Source organism: Hyperolius riggenbachi, chromosome 11 (genome assembly GCF_040937935.1).
Source record: "Hyperolius riggenbachi isolate aHypRig1 chromosome 11, aHypRig1.pri, whole genome shotgun sequence".
NCBI classification, from domain to species: Eukaryota; Metazoa; Chordata; class Amphibia; order Anura; family Hyperoliidae; genus Hyperolius; species Hyperolius riggenbachi.
In genome coordinates this window covers 88,633,463-88,651,256 of record NC_090656.1, presented here as the reverse complement: position 1 = coordinate 88,651,256, position 17,794 = coordinate 88,633,463, and the positions used below count along the sequence as shown (strand labels likewise).

Sequence of the window (17,794 nt, the reverse complement as noted above, 5' to 3'; positions counted from 1 at the left end):
TGAATTTATTGAGCAACTATACTACCTAATAAAACCTAACTTTCCCCTGCGTACTCCTCTCTCTGTGTCCCTGGGTCCATGCTTTGCTCTACTGCACATGTGCGCAGCACGGACCGTTGGGACAGGAAGATGGGGCCAGTTAGGCGGACGGGCGTGTGCGCAGGCGGATGGGTGCGCACGCACGTGACTGGCGGCTGTAAGAAACTGACCTAGAGCCGTTTTCAAACAGGCTTAGGTCTACTAGTGTGTTGAATAAATACTTAATTGTGTGCTTTCCTAAAGTTCCGCGTCCAGAAAAAAAAAAGTTACCAATTTAGTATGCCCTACAGGCGTTTAGCAAAATATTTTCTGTAAAATACATTAATATCAATATCACACTTAAATACAGCACAATTTTATAAATTACCAACAAATTTGTTGAGTTAATTTATATAAAGTAATAATACATGTCTAATAACCTAAATTTGGAGCGGCACATCATTGTGAAATGGCAAAAGTTGAGAATAGACAGAACTAATTTCCAGATTTCGGTTTTCCCCCATAATATTCCTTAATGCACGTAATTTTGTCTCAATTTGTCCTCCACCCCCCCCCCCCCCCCCCCCCCCCCCCCCCCCATTATGACACTGTGGGACCAAAATGTTGCACAGACATGTCCCAACGTAACAGGTGCCCAATGTAACAGCTGAGGGACTCTTTCTGTCTCTATGGATGTGTCCATGGATATCTCCTTATACCTCAAATTTACATATTACCTCCAGAGGTCAATGTACCATTGCCATCTTTGTGGCAAAGAAGGTATTGCCTGACAAAATTGATCACTGTGGAGTGTTACGCACCTAATCACAGGCAACCCACGTAGTGCTGAGCGTGGAAAGACATTCAGGCCAGTTTCCATGCCCAGATCAGAAAATACCATGTGACAGCTCAGTAAGAAGAGTGTCTAGGTGGTACCTTTATTGTTAACTCTGTAGGTGGTAAAGAAATTATTTAATAAAAGAAAATTAAAACCCAAATCTATCAACAAAAAAAAAGCTTCTGCAGTCTAACATCCAGTTTAAAACAAACCAGCAGTAGGAACGGTAGAAACATAATGGATGGTTCAGAGGCTTCCCAGATCCAAATGGAGCCCACCATTCCAGCGCAGGGTCCCACATCATCTTCTGGCTGCACAACTGAACTGGGTATGCACGAGTAAGGTCCATGCATGCCTAGTAGAATGAAGCCACTCAAGCTTTTTTTACGTTTGTGCATGAGCTGTACATTCTACTGGGCATGTGTGGCCCTTACCCGCATATGCATAGTCCAGATGCATTTATCCATGGCCATGCCAGAACAGACCTTTTTGACTCTCTTTGTCCAATAGAAGGAACCTTCGCTAGAACTGTGTACTGTAAGAAAATCCATGAAACCTCTGGACAAACCAAAGGCTTCCAAATACTTAGGTCCATATCTCTTCTCTTCAGGTGTCTCTTGTGTTCTAGAAAAATCCAGGCTAAAGGATCATTTATAAAATGTTATCAGGGCTGTGGAGTCGGAGTTGGAGTTGAGGAGTCAGAGCAATTTTGGGTACCTGGAGTCAGAGTCGATGGTTTCACAAACTGAGGAGGAGTCGGGAGTCAGATGATTTTTGTACCAAATCCACAGCCCTGGTAAGTATTAGACTAAGGAGTCGGAGTCGAGGAGTTGGAGTAATTTTGGGGTACCTGGAGTCGGAGTTGGTGGTTTCATAAACAGAGGAGTCGGATGATTTGTGTACCGACTCCACAGCCCGGAATGTGTTTGTGTTAATGCATGTATTTTTCTGCATTTATTGGTGCATGATTTTACCCACTGTCATTAACGTTGAAATGCATAAGGTTCGCAAAAGAAGTCTGTATTTTTTATGTATCTGTGTTTGTCTCCTACTACTCTGTTCAGCACCATGGATATATATATATTAATTATTGTTAGTAGTCTTACTTAGGAGGAGCAGCCACACAAAACAAACAACACTTCTTTTACAAAAAAAAAAAAAAAAATCAAAAGGTCTGTCAGTATTTTGCTTCTGCCGGGGTCTCCACTGAGTATAGCTACAATCGCTTCCTATCCAAGTGACAAGTGCCTCTTAGTCAGGACACAGTCAGCAATAAAAACCCTTAAGTAGAAATGGAATCAACTAGCTGATGTTCTTAAAGAAGAACTGTAAGGAGATGTATATGGAGGTTGCCATATTTATTTACTTTTATGCAATACTAGTTGCCTGGCTGATCCTCTGCCTCTTATTTTTTAATATATTTTTTATTTTATTTTAACAGCATACTGATACATCTTATAACTTTCAATTTTTGTAAGACACATCATACAGAGCAAAGTCCACCAGTATCATTTTTATACATATAGTCTCACATCCATTTAAGGGAAGGCTCTGGATCCTATAGAGGCTTCCCTGTCCTCTTGTTCCCTTAGCTATAGCACTGACACCCCCATTTAAATTGCTGCCCCGAGGGGCTTCGGAAGCACTTGTGTCCCCGAGTGCTTCCAAAGATGGGATGCTCCATACTGTGTATGCGAGAGTGTGTGCAAGTGCGCTCACACATGCCCAGTAGGGCGCCACCCATCTTTGGAAGCACTGAGCGCTTCTAAAGCCTCCCAAGGGCTCACAGACGTGTATTTGACCAGTTGGTTGAATACACACAATGGGGGTGACAACGCTGGAACAAGAGGCGCAAGAGAGGAGCCTTCCCTTTTTTCTGTCACTTTACATTTACTTTAATAAGTTACAGTAGGAAACTGTAAATGTAGGTGCCTGCTAGTGGTAGAAGTTTGGGCACTGCCATAGGCACCCTTATAAATAGAGGCAATAGTGTGAAATTTGGGCGACAGGGCCAGATTTGTAACCGTATTTTGAATTTCAAGCAGCCTCGTCACCCAATATTAAATTTCACACTTTTGCCGCTATTTAAAAAAGGCACCTATGACAGCACAGAATTTTCATTTTTGTGGTAAATTGGTGGTAGGGGGGTTTGGTTAAGGTTAGGGGGGGAGGGGAGTTAAGGTGAGGCATGGGGGGTTAAGGTTAGCAGTGGGGGGTGGTTAAGGTTAGCCGTGCGTAGGGTGTGTTTACGGTTAGGTATGTGCGGGCGCTGAGTAAAGGTGAGGCATGGGGGGGTTAAGGTTAGCCGTGGGAGGGGCGGTAATGGTTAGGTGTCGCGGGGGATTGATGTTAGGTATTGTGGAGGGAAGGTTCTGGGTGAGAATAGTGTTAGATTTTGCTGTAGTAAAATATCTGTAAGTTTTACTAACAAAGAATACCACTGTAAAATAGTAGAATATTGGTATTCTACTATCGGCTATTCCAAGCCGCCCAAATTTCACCACTCCTCTATTTCCTGCACCGTTACTGTATCCCCATCAGATAGATACCACCCTTTTACATTTCTTAAAACAAAATGTTACTGCCACAAATCAGAGGAAACTTCCCACAAAGGGAATATGGCAGAAATTAAAAAAAAAACTGAAAGCATTTTAACTTTACCTCACTTTATTATTATTTAATTATTATTTATTTATTTATAAAGCACCAACATATTCCGTGGCGCTGTACAATGTAAGAAAACAAACAAGGGATACATAACGATACAGACAATGATATACATCAAATATGAACACAACTTTATATAAAAAGTGTCTAAGCTTGATTATACAGAGGCCCCCAAGGGGCATAAAATACAGTTTAAACCTGTAGCGGTGGACTTACTTCCAGAAGTGTTCACACAAATTTGCAATAGTTTCTTTTCTTCAAAGCTAGGATACTCAAAATTGTCTGAGTATCCAATTTTTCAATAAACCTATATTTTTAATGTATTTTTTTGCCCTTAGGGGCCTCTGTATAACCAAATTTAGATCCACTCTGAGTGGAGGGTTGTATCCTATACATGTCCTACAGAGAGCGACTTTTAGCCCAATCAGATTAGGTTTATTCTCCCAACCTGCATTACGACTAGTGCCTGCATTTAGTGACCTTACCTTGTGATTACTCTTACACACAAATTACCTTCTATCTTGTTCAAGTTATAGCAGCTCATTCTGAGGGTACGTTTTAACCTCTCTGCTGGCGGTAACCCCAAATCAGGATAGGGTGGAAAAAAGAAGCCAGGAGCTGTAACCCCGAGCCTGGCTCAGAGTAGCCACTGGGAGGCTTGTGCAGAGTATAGCAGGCATTTTAACTCGCCTCCCCCGGGATCCGGATGCCGGCAGCAATTCTCCTTCCTGTCTTTGGAGGCTCTGGATCCCTCTGGTGAGATTGCAATCTGACGTCATGACGACAGCGAGCAATCTCACTAAAAGGTTACAGAACCACCTGGAGGATGGAGGGAGAACTGCAGCACTGTATAATGCTGGATACACACGTTGCGTTTCCGCGTCGATGTGGCGTTCGATTCGCGTCGATTCGATTATTTCCAACATGTCTGATTCGCAGGTCGATGGATCGTTAGGTCGATTTGCCATACTTTACATGGCATTCGACCTAAAAATAATCGAAATGCGCTCGGAAATGCTCGGAAATAATCGAATCGACGCGAATCAAACGCCGCATCGAACGCGGAAACGCAACGTGTGTATCCAGCATTACAGGGAGGTGAGTAAGTGCTGCTGCAGATCTCTCGAGCAGCATGATTGTTTCCATGTTTTAGGGTCTGAAAGCATGCAACAAAATTGCACTGCTTTTAGACCCTAACATCCGGAAATAAACATACTTCCAGGGAGGTTAACTGTCAGATAGTTCATCCTTGCAGGGTTCAGCCAGACATTCCTGGACTTGGCCCAACCTCAGGTAGATAAACACCAGCCTGCCAGCCTCTGACTACAGAACCACCTAGCATAACTGTGCCGAGTATACTAAAATCTCTTGGTAATGTAGCTGCATGAGCCATATCTTGTCATATTCAGCACCGCTGTACTAGATGGTAAAAATACACACGCTAAGAACTATCATAAGACTGTCACTGTAATACCTGTGCACAGGCAATGCTATATACAGCAGCAGAAAGAATGAAGCGTGATTCCACACCCACCCAAATACCGCATTAAGACTTTATAGAATGACAGGCTGGAATTAAATCGTCACCTTGCTGTAAAATTATAGGGTACCCCTCCCACATTTAGTGCAAAGGCATAATTATTCAGGGGGCACCCCTCCTCTCCACCTCTTCAGCTCAGAAAGGCTGTCCCTTAAGGGATAACCCCTTCCTTTCAGAAATGCCAACAGATAAAAAAATATAATGTAAACTGATGACAAAGGGTCCACCTTCAAAAAAATTAAGTACTGAGAATGTTAATTACACAGAAGACTACCAAATACTTATCCTATTTCAGGAGATATTTTTATAATCTATTTTTACACTTAACACTGCAGCGAGTTTTAACTAGTTTTATGAAATGGTTTTTAATACAGCACAGCTCACAATATTGTTGTGAAACATTGAAAAGAGATATGATTAGCATTAATTTAGTTTGACAGGTATGCACAAGCACTAAATTCATTATATTTCTCATTAAAAGAAAGTGATTATTATATTTGTGCTGCATTAGTTTAATGAAGGTAAATCAATGCTACCTGAGGTATTACAGCTATTACATTCAGAGTGACTCAGGGGAGAAATTTAGTACATTGTACTTTTTGCAATTACCAGAAACTAAATGAAATTGGATATTGTACTAAACATTTGAAATATAGCCTTGTTTGTAACACGAAACGAACAAGAAAAAGGATTGTTGTACTTAATGTAAAATCAAATACTTCTGGAAACTATGCAAATGGTATTCAACGATCACATAACTAAAATGGTAATCTCATTCCTAGTCCAGTTGTTCTTTTCAGTCTACACTGGTAAATGTATACATTGGCAGCAGCCTATCTGGCATTATCAGCTCTAAAATGTTTTTCAAACCCACAGATACCAACTGTTCTTTGAACTTTATCAACACACATTATGGGTCTTGGAAATGAGATTCCCATTTCAGTCAATAAATAATGCTACGTACTCACCTCGCGATGCAGGGAAATGGATCCAACGATGTCTCCCTGACGATGAGTGCTCCACCGATCCATCTTCCGGCTGGCGGGTATGCGTGATGTTACACAACGGGCGAAACGAGACTTCAAGCGATCGCAGTACTTTGCGCAGGAGTTCGCATTGGGTATCTACCCAATCTGAACCACTGTGTCCGTTGTTTAACAATACGCGATCGCCGCGGGGGGCATGCTTATGTTATTCTACCAGAAAATTGATGAAAAAGATAAAATGATACATGTGCACAAGTCAACAAAAGTGCACAAAAATTACGGGCATGTACATAAATCTGCAGTGGCCTGCTGTGTCTACGGGAATGTCAAAGATAGTACAGGCACAAGTATACAGCATAAATTGTTTTTTTCCCCTTCTCCTACTGCTTACAATCATGCAGATGTGACGCTTCTGAGGGCCACAAAATACATTCATACACACAATACCATTTGTAAAGCACTTTTCTCCCGTAGGACTCAAAGCGCATAAATCAATAAAGGGTTGCAGACCGGACTGTTTCACAGAGGAAATAGTCAGATGTTCATAAATGCCAGACTAAACAGGTGGCTTTTCAGTTCGGACTTAAAGAGAGATGTGTAGTAAGATTTGTATGTGTAGTACAGCTAAGAAATAAAACATTAGGAGCAGAGGCATAAGTCTAATATTGTTTCCAGTATAGGAAGAGTTAAAGAGACTCCGTAACAAAAATTGCATCCTGTTTTTTATCATCCTACTAGTTCCAAAAGCTATTCTAATGTGTTCTGCTTTACTGCAGCACTTTCTGCTATCACTATCTCTGTAATAAATCAATGTATCTTTCCCCTGTCAGACTTGTCGGCCTGTGTCTGGAAGGCTGCCAAGTTCTTCAGTGTTGTGGTTCTGCTATGAACTCCCCCTTCCCGGCCCCTCTATGCACACTGCCTGTGTGCTATTTAGGATTAGAGCAGCTTCTCTCTTCTCTTTTACAAGCTGGATAAATCGTCCTCTGAGCTGGCTGGGCTTTCACATACTGAGGAATTACAGACAAGGGCAAAGCTGTTTGCAGGAGAAAAACAAGCAGCCTGAAACTTCAGTGCATGAGAACTGCAGGGGGGAAGAAACACACAATGATCTCTTGAGATTCAAAAGGAAGGGTGTATACAGCCTGCTTGTGTATGGATGTATTTTCTATGTGTGGACATACTGTACATCAACCTACTTCCTGTTTCGGTGGCCATTTTGTTTGTTTACAAACAAACTTTTTAAAACTGTTTTTAACCACTTTTAATGCGGCGAGGAGCGGCGAAATTGTGACAGAGGGTAATAGGAGATGTCCCCTAACGCACTGGTATGTTTACTTTTGTGCGATTGTAACAATACAGATTCTCTTTAAGAAACTCCAGTTGTTATCTATGCAAAAGAGCCATTGAGTTCCACGACTTTCTGAAGCTTGTTATCTCAGATGTGTGGCATTGTATTGTTTTTTTTCCTGCAGAGAACAGTTCAAAAGTTCACTGGCCTGCTGTAACAAACGTTGGAGAGGCGGCCGCGGTGAACAGCGCGACCACCGCAGCCGCCTCCAGCTCCCTGTTTAGCAATGTTTCCGTGCCTTAGGCGTCTAGCACGCCGAGGGCGGGTCTGTCAGTTGCACATATGGTTGCTTTGTCGCGTGCGCACAGACATGACCTTTATGCGAGGAGGAGGTGCGTCAGCTGACCGGCCGGCTGACGTCAGAGGAGCCGCTCGCCGCTCCTCATTGGCTAATAGGAGGGGGCGTGCCAGAGGAGTCTCCTCTGCTTCATAAGCCTAGCTGAATCACTCGCAACTTGTCTGCTGGTGCGAATACTCTGTGTTAGCGCTCAGACCCTTAGATAGTTCCAGTGTGCTTTGATCCGGGAGGAAACCAGGGATTTCACACAAGATAGGAATTGTTTGATAGCCTTAAAGATTTACATTACTGTTATTATTTGTGTATGACTCTGACTCGTTCTGAGTACTCTTCTGCTCAGTGACTCTGTACCTCTGCCTATCTGATCTTGCTGCCGACTCTGCTTGCTTACATACCTTCCTGTCTCTGCCTCCCGATTTTGTACTGCATCTGTCTGTCTGTTGCCGAACCCGATCTGTCTGACCTCTCTACTCTCACCAGAGGGCCCTTGACTCTGGTGAGGGGCACTGTACTGTTAGTACCCACCAGCTCCTCTGGTGAGGTATTGCCAAAGCTATCAGTACTATTGTTGCACCAGCCCTTGACTCTGGTGAGGGGCACTGTACTGTTAGTACCCACCAGCTCCTCTGGTGAGGTATTGCCAAAGTTATCAGTACTACTGTTGCACCAATCACTAATTGCTATTTGTTGTCACATCAGCTTCTCATATACCAGTATTATGGGTGATTCTGCAGATCACCATATAATCAGGTATATATCTGCATTGTAGGTGATACTGCAGATCACCTAATAATCAGAATTCTGTTCTTTGCTGACACAAATCGTTACACCTGCTCTGTAAAATCATTTAGAATGCTAAGTAGTGTGTGAGCTGCAAATATTAGAGAATTATGAAATGTTATATATAAAAAAATATATATAACTGAAAATAAAAATATGAGAATATTTGATTTGCTATTAATGTTCTAGTAATTATATACTAATACAATTCATTAAATCATAATTAGTTTTTTCGCTTCAGTGTCTCTTTAACCATTTACAGACATCCTATTGTATTAAAATGTCATGCTTACCGCTATTAACGGCAACATGACGTTTTAATACGTCGCGCATTGCCGCCGCTGCTACCGCCGTGTGCGCGCCGCTACTGCCGCTGTTTCCGCCGGGATCCCGTGCTGGGTGATTGGGGAAGAAGACCGAACGGTCCTCTACCCAATCGCAGTGCCTGGAGTGAATGGACGTGACCGCGAACAGCGGCTACATCCATTCACAAAAACGTGTAAAGTGTAAAAAAAAACAAAAGTTGAACACTTCCTATCGAGTGTTCACTAGCGCCATCTTGTGGCCAAAAAGTATATTACACCTACAAATACATACATTTTCAAGTATATACACATCATTAATAAAATTACACTTCCAACCCCCCCCCCCCCCCCCCCCCCCCAAAAAAAAAACACTTGTAAAAAAGAAAATCAGCTTAAAATAAATAAATAAATAGTTGCCTTAGGGACTCAGCTTATTTTATTGTATATTTTATGGGGGAAAATTAATTCTAATTTATTACATAGAGGCTTGTAATTATGGCCAGAACAAAAAAAACAGAACAGAAAAATAACACTTATATTTCAAAATAATATACTGTCGCCATACATTGTGATAGGGACATAATTTAAAAGGTTTAATAATCGGGACCACTGGGAAAATAAAACATGTTTGTTTTATCCACAGGAGAATGTTTAATTTTAAAACTATAATGGCTGAAAACTGAGAAATAATAATTTTTTTTCTTTTTGTTCTGTTTTCTCATTAAAATGCATTTAGAATAAAAAAATTCTTAAAATGTACTATCCACAGAAAGCCTAATTGGTGGCGAAAAAAACGAGGTATAGATCATTTTCTTGTGATAAGTAGTAATAAAGTTATTAGGGAATAAAAGGGAGGAGCACTGACAGCTGAAAATTGCTCTGGTCCGTTAGGATAAAAACCCTTGGGGGTGAACTGGTTAAATGATCCCACGGATGGAGATGTCCTGATTGGGTGTGGCAGGGAGTTCCAGAGTGAAGGGGCAGCATGACAGAAGGCTCTGTCTCCAAAGGTTTTGAAGATGACCAAGTCATCAGATCCTTTTCATCAAAGATTGGGGGGGGGGGGGGTGATGCAGTTGCAAAACATCCTTCAGGTATCCAGAGCCAAGATTGTGAAAGGATTTGAATGTCAATAAGCCAGTGTTGTATATACTATATAACTAAAAATAAAAATTTCAGACACTTTTCTTTGCTATTAATGTTCTATTAATTGTCTGTACTACAGATACAATTCCTTATATAGGGTAGGCCATTTATATGGATACACCTTATTAAAATGGGAATGGTTGGTGATATTAACTTCCTGTTTGTGGCATATTAGTATATGTGAGGGGGGAAAGTTTTCAAGATGGGTGGTGACCATGGCGGCCATTTTGAAGTCAGCCATTTTGAATCCAACTTTTGTTTTTCAATAGGAAGAGGGTCATGTGACACCAGACGTATTGGGAATTTCACAACAATGGTGTGCTTAGTTTTAACGTAACTTTATTCTTTCATTAATTATTTACTCTTTGCTTACAGCCATTGAAATGTCGCAGAGATTAACACCTGAGGAGCGGATAGAAACTGTGTTGATGTCTGGTGAACACAGTAACCAGGTCATTGTAGCAGATTTAAATACAAGACACCCTATGAGACTACCCATCTCCCATGCTACAGTTAGCAAACTGCTAGCTACGTTTCGTCAAACTGGTTCAGTGTTGGATTTGCCAAAATGTGGACACATGAAATCTGTCACTAATGAAGAAACATCAGTGGCTGTCCTAGCCTAATTCAGCAAGAGCCCACAGAGTAGCACTCGCCGCATGTCACTGGAGAGTGGCATTAGTCGAACATCCCTTCAGCAGATATTAGCTACTCACAAATGGCACCCTTAGAAACTCCAGCTACTGCAGCATCTCAACGAGGATGACCCAGATGGGCGCACTGAATTTGCAGAATGGGCAAAACAAAAATTGGAACAGGACCCTCAGTTTACGCAGAAGATTTTGTTCAGTGATGAGGCAAACTTTTATGTGAATGGTGAAGTTAAGAAACAAAACCACCACTATTGGTCTGACACTAACCCACATTGGATAGATCCCTCCAAGACTGTTGGAACAAAAAAAAAATTGATGGTATGATGTGGTATATGGGGTACAAAGATAGTGGGGCCATTATTCATCAATGGAAACCTCAAGGCCACTGGATATGCGAAATTGCTGCATGATGATGTGCTTCCCTCTTTATGCACTGAAGCTAGCATGCTCCCAGAGTTTTTTCAGCAAGGTGGTGCACCACCACATTATGGGTGTAAGGTCCGAGCATTCCTAGATGAACAGTTTCCTGGAAAGTGGATTGGTCGTTGTGGGCCAAGGTCTCCCGCTCTGCCCCACTTAGACTTTTATCTTTGGGGTCATCTGAAGGCAATTGTCTATGCTGTGAAGATACTAAATGTGCAGCACCTAAAACTACGGATACTGGAAGCCTGTGCTAGCATTTCTCCTGCAGTGTTGCTATCAGTGTGTGAAGAGTAGGAGAAGAGGGTTGCATTGACAATCCAACACAATGGGCAGCACATTGTACACATTTTATAAGTGGTCAGAAACTTGTAAATAACTCATGAAAGAATAAAGTTACATTAAAACCAAGCACACTATTTTTTTTCTTGTGAAATTCCCAATAAGTTTGATGTGTCACATGACCCTCTTCCTATTGAAAAAACAAAGTTAGTTTCAAAATGGCCGACTTCAAAATGGCCGCCATAGTCACCACCCATCTTGAAAAGTTTCCCCCCTCACATATACTAATGTGCCACAAACAGGAAGTTAATATCACCAACCATTCCCATTTTATTAAGGTGTATCCATATAAATGGCCCACCCTGTACAGTATCATACGTTTTTGGTTTCACTTCAGTGTCACTTTAAAGAGGAACTCCAGTGAAAATAATGTAATAAAAAAAGTGCTTCATTTTTAACATAATTATGTATAAATGATTTAGTCAGTGTTTGCTCATTGTAAAATCTTTCCTCTCCCAGATTCACATTCTGACATTTATTACATGGTGACATTTTTACTGTGGGCAGGTTATTTAGCTGTTTCTAGCTGTTTTGGCCTTGCAGACAGCTGTAAACAGCCATTTCCTGTCTGTGAACATTGTGGCAGTTTGCCCAGAGTACCGTAGGGTACCAGAGCCTCTTGTGGGAGGGGTTTCAGCACAAAATCAGTCATACAGCGCCCCCTGATGGTCTGTTTGTGAAAATCATTATATTTCTCATGTAAAAGGGGGTATCAGCTACTGATTGGGATAAAGTTAAATTCTTGGTCGGAGTTTCTCTTTAAGTCAAGGGCATTCTCCCACTATATCAGTCCGTGAGAGGTGTGGTTTTGGCAAGTGATGCATCAGTGCAGATGTTAAACAGTGCTAACTGGATCAAAGGTGGATTCTACCTGTTTTTCAACTGTATGTCTGACTGGCAAAATGGGTTATGTGACCTAAAAAGGACATACAAACAGGTCAGTATGAAGAAATTCTGGTACTACATTTGGGTTAGTTGGGGAGAATACATTCAAAAATATTCCTAGATATGGAATATTGGCAATGCTCGGCACCTGTGTTGCTCTTCATTATGGTTTAGACCCCAGTCAATGACACTAAATGGGACAGCCCTGCATTTGGACAAAAATCAGGGGTGCAGCTAGATTTGTCTGGACCCCATAGCAATTTTTTGTATCTCCCCCCCCCCCCCCCCCCCCCCCACGGCGATGGATTCTCAGGGAGCAAGGAGGGAGGGGTGTGTTTGATTTAGGCGCCCCAAAGGGGGGGTTATCACAGCTGGTGCCCATTTGGTGTTGCCATTGTTTGTGCCCCAACCTCTTAGTGACCCCATGGAGCTATACATGGGATGTATAGAAATACTAAGACAGAGTAGCACGCAGGGGAAGGGTAGGGATCAAATTGTGAGCCCCTCTTGGCAGGGCTGTGGAGTCAGTACAAAAATCATCCGACTCCAACTCTGACTCCAGGTACCCAAAATAGCTCCGACACCAACTCCTCGATTCCGACTCCTTAGACTAATTCTCACCAGAGTTGTGGATTTGGTACAAAAATCATCTGACTCCGACTCCCCAGTTTATGAAACCACCAACTCTGACTCCAACTCCAGGTACCCAAAATTGCTCCGACTTCTCAACTCCGACTCCACAGCCCTGCCTCTGGGGGAAGTCAGTGACATGACTATGCAAAGTGCTGCAGAAGATATCAGTGCTATATAAATACATAATAATAATATGGTAGGTGTAACAATCGGTGTCAGCACACGGAGAGAATCTGATTATTGGTGATCTGCAGTATTACCAAGAATACAGATATATACCTGATCATTGATGATCTGCAGAATCACCGATAATCAAAGTATAACTAACCTCTGGACACCTATATAGTGTGAGTGTTTGGTGCAACCGTAATGACTTTGAGTTGGACCACCCGAGGAGCGGGTGATCTTTGGCAGTATGATCGATACCGCCCTCTGGGAAGTGTGAAAACTTTCCAGCAGCCTGAGACCTCCAAAGGGGTGGAGCCCCAGGCTGAAAGTAGGAAGGACCTGTGAGTGAGTGACACCTGAAAGGTGGATGTCACTATCAGGTCTGGAGACTATCTCTAAAGGAGAGAGATAGCTCTCAAGGTCGGGCAAGCCGGGTCGGCAACACACGGACAGACAAGGTACAGAGACAGAAGGCTGATTCGGTATCCAAAGGCAGGCAGGGTTGGCAACAGATAATCAGATATGCGTAGGTACCGAATCAGAAAGCAGAGGGATAGTCAGAAATGCAATAGGTCATAACAGATATCAAAACAATGCCTAGTCTTGGGTGTGAGGTCCGTGGTCTCAACACCCTGGAACTAGTCTGGAGTATAATATGATGGAACACAGTATCCCTAGTCTTGGGTGTGAGGTCCGTTGTCTCGACACTCTGGAACTAGTCTGAAGTATACCACAATGATAACACAGAGTCCCTAATCTTGGGTGTGAGGTCCGTGGACTCGACACCCTGGAACTAGTCTGAAGTATACCACAATGATACACAGAAGTAATCTGGCTCAGTATGAATTCCCAGGTCCTCCTGGTTCTAACACACTGTAGGATCTGACTAAGGTCTGAGTGCTTTCACGTAAGTGTTCGCAACGGCAGACCACTTGAGACTGACCAGCAGTGACCATATATAGAGCGGCGCTCTCCGGCGCCACCCATCAATGATCAACCAATAGTCACTTGCTCTGAGGTCAGCTGACCAACCTGGTCAGCTGATCCCTCCTTGGTTGTCATAAAGGTTCTGCCTCTCAGCGCACGCATATTCCTCAATCTGTGTGAACTAACAGACTCAGCCACACCAGACGCACGCTGCTGCGTGCAAACCGCCGCGCTGGACGCGGAATCAGCCGCCTTGCGGTCAGTACACGCGGCGGCTTTTCCGCGTTCTATTACAGTAGGACATTAGACTATGACTATGGTAGGATTAGATTGTGAGCTCCTCTGAGGACAGTCAGTGACATGACTATGTACTCTGTAAGTGCTGCAGAAGATGCTATATAAAAACATAACTATAATAATAATATGGTAGGACATTAGACGATGACTATGGTAGGATTATACAGTACTGTGAGTTCGTCTGAGGACAGTCAGAAACATGCCTATATACTCTGTAAAGTGCTGCAAAAGATGTCAGTGCTTTATAAATACATAATAATAATATGGTAAGACATAAGACTATGGCAAGGAATAGTTGTGAGCTCCTCTGGGGACAGTGACATGACTATGGACAGAAGTGCTGAAGATGTCAGCATTGCATAAATACGCAATAATAATAATACCCTTCCAGCAACTGATCAGTGCATGGATCCACCACTGCCAACATGGAGCTGGTAATCAGGGCTGTGGAGTCGGTCCAAAAATCCACCGACTCTGACTCCTCAGTTTAGGATTCCACCGACTCCGACTCCACGACTCCGACTCCTCTAATTTGCATATTACAATTTTGTTGATTAAAAGTATGTAACATGAAATTCATCTCTTAACTGCCAACGCTTAGGAATTTTACAAGACAACTGAAGTGAGAAGGATATGTAGACTACTATATTTATTCCCTTTAGACTAAAACTAGTCCTTGGTAACTAAGAGTACTTGTAAAAGGTACAAACCGGAACAAAGAACATCTATCAGGCCCTAGGCAATGTAAGTGTGGGTACATGTAAGAATGATGTGCAGGTACTCTGCAGGGGAAGGAGGAGATTGTAAACAGACAACACCTCTGTGTTCAATGTGCACAGCATTCTCAGTGGATTCCCTGCAGCTCTGTGGGGAGTGCATATGTAGAGTATAGTACTACTGTGTAACAAAGTAAACCTGAGACAGATTGAATTAAAGTTTTATACATACCTGGGGCTTCCTCCAGCCGCCTTCAGGATAATCAGTCCCTCGTTGTCCTCCTCCACCACCTGGATCTTCTGCTATGAGTCCAGGTACTTGAGCCAGTCAGGCGTAGTGCGCATGCACACACTCCGCCGCCAGGAGAATACTACACCTGTGCAGCACTATTGCGCAGGTGCAGAATGTTCCTGGCTGTGGGAGCGGCATGCGGCTGGACAGCGCTGACTGGCTGAATTACCAGGACTCATAGCAGAAGACAGCGAGGGACTGATTAGCCTGAAGGGGGCTGGAGGAAGCCCTAGGTATGTATAAAACTTTACTTTTCATCCATCTCAGTTACCCTTTAATGTGTAGTCACCAAACCAAATTTTAATAACATATCAAATTATTTGATTTCATGAGCAAAGGGAGTGCATACATTTGCATAAATCAGCATCAATGCAGAATTATTTCCATCTCGTTGACCATCTCTATTAGTGACACGGCTACACATCAGGCTTAATTCTTACAGCATAGATGTTATTTAGTATATATAAGAGATTCCTGTGTACACATCATATATACAGTCACAATCAGATATGTATATCTGACCTTAAAAATACGAGGACTGCTTTATAGAAGCAGCACAAGTAACTAATTTTGATTGGTTTATTTCATTTTTGTGGACTAAGCACAGCTATTACTGTATATATACTGTATATATACATTATTTTTAATGACTATTATCTGAGAAATAGAACATATTATAATATTTTCTATTTTAATTACAGTTACAAATTCATTAGGAGTCGGAGTCGGAGTCGGTGCATTTTTTCCCGACTCCGACTCCAGGCACCCAAAATTGCCCGACTCCACGACTCCGACTCCACAGCCCTGCTGGTAATAAAGGAAAGTTTATCTGGGAAATATCCCAGTGGAGATCCTGTATTGTCTCTTTGGCTCAATCTGTGAAACATGACAACAGTAAAGTTGTAATTAGATCTTAGATGATTATAGAAGCACTTGTGATCTGCTAGTTACCCCCAGACTCTGCAGCACCCAGTTACACTTAGCTTTGAGCAGTCACACATCTACACTCTGCTGTGCAGCTTCTCCCTTTGCTGGTTCCTCTGTCCTGCCATGACTTCTGCTCTCCTCCATCTCCTCAGTATAGTACCAACTCCTTCCTGAGCACACAGCCCTGCAGAGTGTGTCGGAAAAACTCTGACAGGCTGTAATTACAGAGAGACTTGGATGGGAGTTTGTGATGCCCTGCTCTGCACAACTTCCTGCCAGAACTAACCACTATCGTATATACTTGAACACAAGTCAATCTACACAAGGTTGACTTGTGTTCAAGTCAACCTTGTGTATAAGTTGACCCCATTATTTGACCCCTTAAGCTGGAATTTTTTACTTGACTCAAGTACAAGTCTACCCAGCAAAGTTAATGGCTGCACTTGAGGATTAGGAAGAATTAAAACCTGCACTTGTGGCCCAGGAGGGGTCAATAACTGCACTGCATACAGTATTGTAGCCATTAACCCCTCCTGTCCTTTAAGTGCAGTCAAAAACTCTTTCAGGCCCACAAGTGCAGCAATTATTCACTCCCCTTCCTGCAGCCCAGTATTTCCCCCCTGCCCTTTTCCCTTGTTAATTGTTGTGGCCACGACTTTCAGACCTGTGCTTTCTTGGCATTCCCTTTATCAACAAAGTGTGAATTGCTGCAAATGGGAATGTCACTAATAGTATACACATTACTCAGTGTTGCCCACGACTCATGTACAAGTCGACCCCATAATTTGATTTAGTGAGTCAGACCTAAATTTCTAGACTTATATATACACTTGAGTATATACAGTAATTGTTGGCTGGGACAGGGGAGTATCGATCCGCAGTAAAGCGGCCAGTGAAAATAGTCCCCTTTCACCTGCCTTCCACTCTACACAGGATTAATTATGTTCTTCACAGATGGTGGTGGGGGGCTCAAATAATAAAATAAAACAAAAAAACAAAAAAAAGCAGCCAGGATTGGGCCTCCCTCCCTTGGCTAGGGCCCCATAGTAGTCGCAATGCCTGCTATGGTGATCCCTTCATCACTGCCAAAAATGCAAGCAGCAGTGCGTTACAATAATAAACTACTGTGCACCACATAAGATGGAACATCAGTTTCTGTACTTCTGATGTCTGTGCGTATTGCACACTGTACACATTGCTGAAAGGCGCAAAGCAACACATATAGGGCCTGATGCATAACACTGCACAGGGAGTGCAAGACAATTTTACTGTTATTAACCGCACATTAACCCTTTAGCACTACTGCCCTAGTGCTAAAGAGTGCAACCATAGCAACAGGTGCTGCAACCCAGTAATGCACACTGCGCTAAAAGGTTAACATGCAGTAACACCCCCCCCTCCCCCCATTTGTAACATTAAGATTGAAGTGCATTCCCTCTGCACTTTACAACAATCTTGTGCATCAGGCACATAGTGTGAACAAGGCCTTAGGCTAATTTCACAGTGAATTTGTTATGGAGTGCATGTGACACATTGCAACAGATTTCAAAACTATCAGCGAAGTGCACATCACAGAACATGATGCGTAGTGTCCAGCCATTTACA

At 42.6% G+C, this 17,794-nt stretch overlaps 1 protein-coding gene across 7 annotated transcripts in view; it reads right to left on the bottom strand.

The window, feature by feature from the left end:
- Positions 1-17,794, bottom strand: part of SYT7 (synaptotagmin 7) — a 945,664-nt gene that overhangs the window by 913,454 nt on the left and 14,416 nt on the right. The gene's annotated exons all lie outside the window — the stretch shown is intronic.